Raw genomic sequence first — 8,856 nt, forward strand, 5'->3', positions numbered from 1 at the left:
TGCATATTTTTAAAGTTTGTTTTAATGTGATTTTCCTTTTAACATGAAAATTAATTTTCCTTCTAAATTGGGAGGATTTTTAAAAATCACATAATATTTCTAAGTAAAAAAATCATATATGTTTTAGCAAACTATGTTTTAGAAAAACATTAATTTTTGAAATATTAATAGTTGCTTTTTAATATTGTTTAAAACTTTGCACACTTTTCAATTTTGCCTTTTTTGTATCCACCCATTTATATGATATGATCAAGGATATGATAACAAGATATGATATCATAATATTAAAATACAAAAATTAGGATAGTATAGGATAATAGGATTAAGGATGCCCAAGCAGAGGCATGAACTTTGATGTGTTATGTGTTGAGAGAACAAAATAAAAAGGCAGCTTCTAACACTTTCATAGTAACAGTAAATAATAATAATAATAATAATAATAATAATAATAATAATAATAATAATAATAACAACAATAACAACAACAACAATGTGCTACAACCACTGCGTATCACTATATGACATGACAGCTGAGATATGATACGTTCTGGTCACCTAATACTTAGTACCAGAATAATTCTTAAATTTTTGAAAAAAAAAAGTCTCCTATAAAAGTGACACTTGAGACATTTCAGAAGAGATTAATGAAATCAGGGGTTATTTTAGTTCTGCAAATTTTACCTCTCATGTGTTAGCATATAATCCCAGAACCACTGGCAGGCTGGATCTCATCCCATTCTGTACAAAGTAACACAAGGGGATCAAATAAAATTTGAGTTTTGCCTTACCAATAGTTTATAATGACTTAATTACATTTAAACTGTCTTGTTCACAACCCATTGGCTTTAGCCTCTTACTTGAACAATGTAACTGTTTCTTTCATGTCCATATGGAAATGCATTAGGGATGGTATCAGCTCATGCTTGCATATTTTATGTGGTTGTGCCAGTTTAATAGCTTACTGAGTGACAGTTCTTAGCATTTCTGTTTCCTTTTCTGCCTTCTGCAGTGACTACGCAGGTTATCTCATATATTTACCACACTTTTTCAAACACTACGTGTGCACAAACATCCCAGGCATTTATAAACTGCTAAAATCCAGTTACAATTTCACAAGTCACAAATACGCAACCTTGAAATTCAGTAGTTACAAAGCAGAACATTTGTACTTTGTAAATTCCTGTATATTTCTTAAGTTGCATGATGGGGAGCAGCAGGTGACGTTATCCAGTTTTATGTGCACTTTACCTTTCTCTAACACCCCTCTCACTCCCTTCCCTCCTATCGATGCTGCTAAGTATAGAGTTTCATTCATTCACTTTATTGCTAAAACCCATTGTGCTGAAAAAAAACCCGATTTCTGAGAATTCAATATGACGATAGCCGATGTAGACTTATCTGGATATGTATATTTGTATAGTTATGTATGTGCTTATGTATATAGATGAGAGTGAGCACAGAAGAAGGATGGAGGTCACATTACAGTATTTAATGGAGGTACAGCACTTACCCTTTCGGCCATCTACCCTCTCTCCCCATTACCAAAGAGTACAAGCGTATTTAAGCTTGTGACACTTCTGTGAGGCAGAGGACTGTTATTACCCCTTTTTTTTAGAAACCTCAAATTCAGCCTGGAGTCAGCCAGTCAGGCCAGCGTCTCCCACTTTGCCACCCAGCAGCAGCTCTCTGGGCCTGAAGGTTTTGATTTTGCAGCCTTTCCTGCTAAACGGGAAAGTTTATCAAGACTTTAAAGCAAAACAGCGCCAAGGTTAAGGCAACTCAATTTGCTCGTAGAGGTGGTGAGTGGAGGTTTCAATGTCCCAGCTCCATCCCCTGCCCCCAGCGAGGCTTGGGCTATTTTACACTGAGAAGCGCAACATGGATCCTCTCCCTCCTACAAACCTCCCCTAAGATGAGGCTGCAGGGCTGTGAGCGCTCCCTCTCTTTTGGCCAAGGAAATCACACTCGGAAAGCTCAGACCAGACCCAGGCCTCCTGAGCTCCAAGTGTACAGCACACGGGCAGCAGAACCCCTGTATACCGGGCACCTCTCTGCCAAGGGACAGGACCCTAGCAGGGTGTTTCTCTTCCTGCAGAAATCAGTAGGTGGCAAACATCCTGTGGAAATCTGTGGAGCAAGACAAGCCAAAATGAAATTCATTTTTATGCACCATGGAAGCACTCCTAGATATGTGCAAGGGCTTTTACTATAGAAGTAACACATCTGGTGTATTAACCCTATGTTCTTCTTGCCATATCTGCAAAATTCCAGCTTTTATAAAAACAAAAAAAAACCCCAAATTACCTAAATGTTATATAAGAGATATCATAGAAGTGCATATCAGGGAAATGTCAAGTCTTGCAAAACAAACATGCACAGAAAGGAAGAATGAAGCTACTATCTCACGCCTTTTAATACATTTTAAATATAATGACCTGCTCCCAAATTACGTATAAAAAGCTGTGTAGTCTACATACTAATCACATCTCAAACAACTGTCATAGAAAATACTTGCTTGATATCTGCAAGATGCCCTTTCACTGGACCAATAAAACATAGAGTTATGTGATTATTATTTTCAAATATACAATATTCTACTTCATTAGTAGCCCATTGTATCTTCAGGCACACCACTCAGAGTAAAATGCTACTTGAGGAATAAAGGAGGATAGAACCTACCTCATAATTATACAAGACAATGGGACATAAGCAAAGGTTGGTATTTAATTATCTTATACCATAACTGATACCTTCTGATGAGGCAGAGCAGCAGACACAAGTGTATTTTTCTCAGAACGCAAAGACTAGTAGAAATTCTTAAATAACAGTAGTAAAATTCTGCTGTCACACTGCAAATTAATTGGTGGCAGAAGTTAGTTTTAGTTGTCTGAAAAAAAAGTCCTTTCTTAGTACATTTTTGGTGTATAAATAATAGAAGGTATTTTTGTGAGGAAATAGTTGTTTAACTCCTATCTTCACCCTGTTCGTGTTTTTGCCTCACCTGTGTCAAAACATCATAATCTTACAGCTGCTAATTGCAGCAGAGTGGCGCCTTGAGTTATTTTTGTGGCCAGCATGAGATGGCATGTGACATTGTACATTGCAGTAACCCTCAGTGAGGCCTTTCCATTGCAAAGATTTTAATGCAGAAAGAGGAGGGGGTGGAATCTCCCAACATCACTTTAATCTGTAAGTACATTTTTCTTGATCATTATGTAAAATTAAGGTGATCTGATTATTTCTCAGATTTACTACTTTAATGCACAGTGGTGTGACACAGTAAATGTTACATTTTAAGGCACTTCATTGAAGTAAGTGCATATCAGTTCAGTTCCGACTATGCTGGGCTTTTGCCTTAGCAGAAAACAAGTGAATGAAAGCAAGAATTTAACATGATGAGTCATACCAATCATATTAAAAGCTTACCTTTTAGGGAACACGAGGTGATATCCTGCAGCCCATATTTAGTAATCCTCTAATTGATATTGGCAAGAATTCTGCTCCGTAGGAGTTGTGTAGGAACTCTGGATTTTGGTTTGCTCTGTCTTTACAATGCTGACAGATCAGATGTGTTCTGAGAACCACAAACAAGTGATTTATTTAAAAGAGCATTTTCTAAAATCTACCAGTTTCCTAACAGCCTACGAACAGGGATATGCTCTTTCAGCCGAGAACGCATATCAGGTTTCCTGGAAACCATCCCACTAGGGCATGACTATAGCTCCAATATAAGCAGTGAAGTACTTAAAAGAGGGCTAATTAGCTATTTGCTGTACTTGACAGATAAAAGATGTATGCAAGCACAGAGAAAAGACTGCAAATATAGATATCCCTGATTATGTTATTGTCCAACATTTTAATTAATTTCTTAGACCATCTTTGTGTAATGTAAAAAGGTTTTAAAAGATGTGATAGTAACAAGGCTGTGGTGTTTCTTTAACTAATCACCATCACTGCAGGGTGCTGGAAACTGTAAAGCACGTTTTATATGCTCAGTTCATTGAAGAATTACTTTTACTTCTACTGGCCTTAATTTTTCCTTTATTTGCAGAGCAGCAATGAGAAAGGTGTGATTTGATTCAACTAGTGTGCTGCCCAGAAGACACGGCAGATGCCATTTTGGCATGTAAATCGTCTACAGAGGAGACAGACTGGCTGGTAACTACAAACAGGGGCAGATAATAAAAAATCCCTTTGGGCTCTGCTGGCAACTCTGCAACTCATTCAGTGGGTGAGGAAGTAACACAGCTTCTCGTTTTAGCTACCCATAAAATTGGGGAATCATATTTATCTGTCATTTGTGAACATTGTGTGGCTTTACATCCCACCACCCGCAAAGTTCTCTGAAAGCCTCAGATGAAATTTCCTCACAATATATTTCTGTTTCTAATTTTAGCCGGAACCAAATGCAAAGTTATGTACAATGTGAGGTTAGCTGAGCAAATAAACACACTAACCAAACCTTCTGGAAAAAAAAAAAACCAAACCCACAACATTTTGGACTAGGGTTTAAATTCCAGCAGGAATCAGGGCTCCTTCCTGGTTAACTGATACGGTTTCACAAGTTCACAAGGATATGCAGTCACCTTGGCTGTAAACTATTTTGGTGTGTTTCCATCAGTGTCGCAGGAAGGAAGGATTTGGCCCACACCACAACAAAATAATGAAGTATGCGTGTAAGCATATAGGCACCAACACAGTAAACAGCAGTACAGAAACCAGCAGCATTTTAAGCTTTGTTAATAGTGAGGGGCCAGGTACATTAAAGTAGCAGACAATTTGTTTGATAAGCAATTGATATTTGACAGGCCAGTGACAGCCCTGCTGTCAGGAGATCACTGCTCCAGTCTCAGTATGTGACTTTAAAAACTTCACTAGGGGAAAAATTACAGTCAGGCAAGCAGCAGCAAGGCATAGCCTAAGGCGCTATCTGCCAATAACTAAGTCCTAGGGAAAACTGATTTGTGGCTTCTGATCACATGAACCTATAGCCTTCACTATTGACTAATTGTGGTTCATCTGGATGTAGATCTATCTTGGCTAACAAGAAAGCACTAGAGGTCTTCATTTAGCCATTGAGCTGACTCTCTGGAGACGTGTGCAGCTGTCTTTACCTTCTTACCAATCAACACATCAAAAGCTGCAGAATATATTCCCACTTCCAGAAATGCAAACTGCAAGTGAGATAAAGTTGCCAAACTAGACTTGAAAAAGAGTGAATGATTATGACTCCACTCCAAATACAAAAGATAAATCATTTATGACCGTGCAGAACTTTGCTATCCATATAAATTTAGAACAGATACAATGGAGTCAATTTATCAGCTGGACAGCCACATCATTTTAATGTAACTGTAAAGGATGAAAACAATTTTAGGTGCCTTTTTTTCCCCTACAAAGCATCAAACTGAGGAGAACACAAGCAGACCAGGTAAATGCACACTCCCTTGCACAAAACGACCATTGAATGACGCTGTTTTGATTTGGTTTATTTCAGTGAAGAAAGCATACTTAAAAATAATCTACTTGATGCCATGAATATCAGCTGCTAATTACTATGCAAAATATCCTACCTAGTCCAAAAATTGTGCTAAAATTGGGGAAAAAAAATATCAAACACTATGACAGAAGTATTTGAAGCTAAAGGTACAGAGGAAAGAGGCTCAGCAATTTTGACTTAAATCACTTTCTTGGCTTCTGCTCAGGTTAGCTATTCATTCAACTAAAGGCAGTACTGGAAAGACAGAGAACACCACCACTGAAGGAGCTGAGCTCCCTCATGCTCCATCAATGCTATCAGAGTTTAAAAGTCCACAGCCATTTCAGGGCTCAATTACAGTTTGACTTAAACTCTAAATATGGCTTATATTGGACTTAACAGGCAGACAATTTGCTTCAGTGCCAAATGACCAGGAATTTTATGATGTCTGTTAGTCAAGGCAGGATCAGTCAGCGCTGAATATGACTTTTAGTTTCATAATATAAGGCATACCCAACCACTGCTTTTTCTTGTTTGTACTGTCTCGGTAAGTCAGGAGAAAAGTTTTTCTTGTGAGATTTCTCTTTCCTCCCACTCCAGAAGAACAAGAGTACAGAGACATGCAGAGTCCTTGCAGGATTTTGGTACCTCTGCATGTCAGCTTGACTGCAGAAGGGAAATGGTGAACATTTTTGCAATTTAACTTTCTGTCCAGTTAAATTGGGGTTGCAGCCTGGCAGAGAAGAGCAAATTGAGCACGTAAAATTAAAAGCAATGTAAAGATCCCCTTAGGATGTCAATTCTGAAGACAACTTTGCACATTTTTAGTTACTTAATGGACACCTGTTTCTGCCTTGCCTATCTTGATTGAGATCAGAGGAATCTAAAATTGGCTGAGCAGTTTGGGGCTGGGAATTATTAGAAACTTAGAGGGAGAGAAAATTTAAAGCCTGTTCTTCAGGGCAGATTGTTCTAGATAGGTAAAGCAGAAAAACTTGTAAGTGTCTTTTCAAAGTTCTTAGGGTTTAACAGAATACATTTCTGCCTCTATCAAGGTGCAGCTATTGCTGTTTATTATTACTACCAATTTTGATCTAGTACATAAATGCAATTTAAAAAAAAAGTTATATATATATATATCTCACATTTCTTGTTGTTGGACTTCCACTGTGAAGCTTTTGCCCAGTAGTCTTACAATAGATGACAAAAGTTCAAAGCAGTTTAGCCTGTTCTCAAAGCTGATGCACCTTTCTTGTTACAAGACCTTCTTTTCACATTGCTTATAATTTTACAAAATTAACTCCCAAGGATAACATTTTCCATGCTGACATAGTTACTCTGGAAAATATCTCGAGATTTTGCCTCTTGTCTTTGAAATACAGGAATGCCTCTATACTCAAAGCAGGGATGGCTTACTACCACCCATTTAAAATTCCTTCAGCTGGCCAAATTGTAAAACTTTATGAGGAAAAATAAAAAAATTAAAGAAAATCACACTTCAGTACAGGCTCAGTAAAAATAGCTTCCACTTTTAAGAGTTTTTTCAAAGTGAGAACTCTTAAAATTTCACCTTATGAACTCACTCTGGCCCACAAAAAAAAGACAAGATGGGTGCAAAGCCAGGGCAAGGGTGACCTGGAAGTGTTTCTCAAATTTTCTCTCAAAGGGCTGCTCCTCTCCTGGGCTGCTGTCAGGTACTGTAGCTAGGAGCAGAGCATCACCAGCATTTCTTGTGCTCCTTGTTAGTGCTCCCTGTGCAGGTGAGACGCCCCTGGAGCTGGAAGCCAAGGTGACGGAAAACTACAAGGAGGGAAATATGGGGGCTGCAAAAAGGAGCCCGGTGGGCATGAAGCAGAGAGAAGAGAGAAAAACTGTGATTAGTATTTTATAGAGAATGGGGTAGGGGGAGGATAGATGAGATTTAATGAGAAATTTGGAAATAAATGTTTTTTAATTAGGAAATATTGATTTAACCAGCCTGTAACTAGCCTGCAGAAATTACAGTTTTCCTATTACGTCTCGTTCAGGAAAGGGTTCTCACTTCCCGAAGGGAAACTTTGGAAGGAGAAAAAGGCTAGGGGGACAAAAGGGAAAGGGAAGAGAAAACTGATTCCAGAATAGCTCAATGCTTCAAATGTTTGCCTAAGTACTATGAGACTCCCCTCAAGGGCCTAATTCAGACCTAGACTTCAATCTCAGTCTCTCACTTTCCACAGAAATATCTTAACAACCAGTGCATAGGTTGATCCAAGGACAGTCTTTCTTTTTTTTTTTTAATGCTTCTACACAATAAACTACTCTTCAGCTAGAAAATGCCAACATCCAAAATCCCTTACTTACTCCAGTTCCCCATTCCTCCACCCCTCATGCCTTATAATTCAGCTTTTAATGATACAAACGTGGCTTGTTTTCTCAAATCTCTCTCTCCTCACTCAAGGTGCAGGACCAAGCTGCCCTGGGGATGAATCCAAGCTTTGAAGGCAACAGCTGTAGTACCCTTGCTTCGTCGATCACAGAAGTCACCATCTCTGCGGAATAGGAAGACGACCACCACATGATATGACAAGAGATGATCTCATCTCGTCATCAGAGCAGTTCACACTCGAGAATTAGCTTCTTCAGAAAAAGACATCTCTAAAAGAAAACCTTTCACAGACAGACATTAACTATGCATTTCTACCTAGGCACCTGAACAAAAGCTGAAGGGGCTGACCTGCAGAACACAGATGCTTTGTGTATTTTAAGTACATACCCTATATACTAAAGAAAATAAAAGAGTAAAACACATTCTGGATTAGGAGACATGGATTTCTTTAACCCTGAAATGTCAAATCTAAATAAAAGGTTGTTTCCATAAGAAGCAGGAGCTGATGATGCAACTGTTTGCTTACAAAGAAGTATGCACAAGACAAGGAGCCAAGTTACTGTTTTTTCTCATCTTAATCCCTCTCAAGTTTCTTGATAGTTGTTTTGCAGACTGGATAGCTGCTTCGTGAACAAACTGTCTTTCTTCCCATTTCGAATTTGAACTCTCTGTCCTTCTGGAGGAAACACCCTCAATCACTCTGATATTTTGTGTCAATTTAAAAGCAACTGAAGGAAATGCTTGACGCATCATAACATTTGTGATAGGCGTAATTTCTGAAAATACCTAAGCATAGAAGCTGGACTCTTGAGACAGCATCTGTGCACTTTTTTTTTTTCTACTCCTAAGGGTTTCACATTTTTAAATTACTAGGGCAGTAACTTCCACAATAAGACATAAATCTATACATACGATATAAACCAAAATATTTTTTTTTAAATCTATTTGCAGAACTCTGAAACTCCAGAGACATTAGACCCACATAAACTAAAAAGTAAAGCCCAACTAATTT

The 8,856-nt window shown here is 38.2% G+C and overlaps 1 long non-coding RNA gene across 1 annotated transcript; it reads left to right on the forward strand.

The window, feature by feature from the left end:
* The first annotated feature begins 3,073 nt into the window (after positions 1-3,073).
* On the forward strand, positions 3,074-8,266 carry LOC147600858 (uncharacterized). Its single transcript, XR_015258547.1, has 3 exons — positions 3,074-3,189; positions 4,052-4,231; positions 7,917-8,266. It is a non-coding gene; the product is annotated as an uncharacterized LOC147600858 (long non-coding RNA).
* Positions 8,267-8,856: the final 590 nt, after the last annotated feature.

This window comes from Chlamydotis macqueenii, chromosome 4 (assembly GCF_036417535.1).
Source record: "Chlamydotis macqueenii isolate bChlMac1 chromosome 4, bChlMac1.mat, whole genome shotgun sequence".
NCBI lineage: Eukaryota > Metazoa > Chordata > Aves > Otidiformes > Otididae > Chlamydotis > Chlamydotis macqueenii.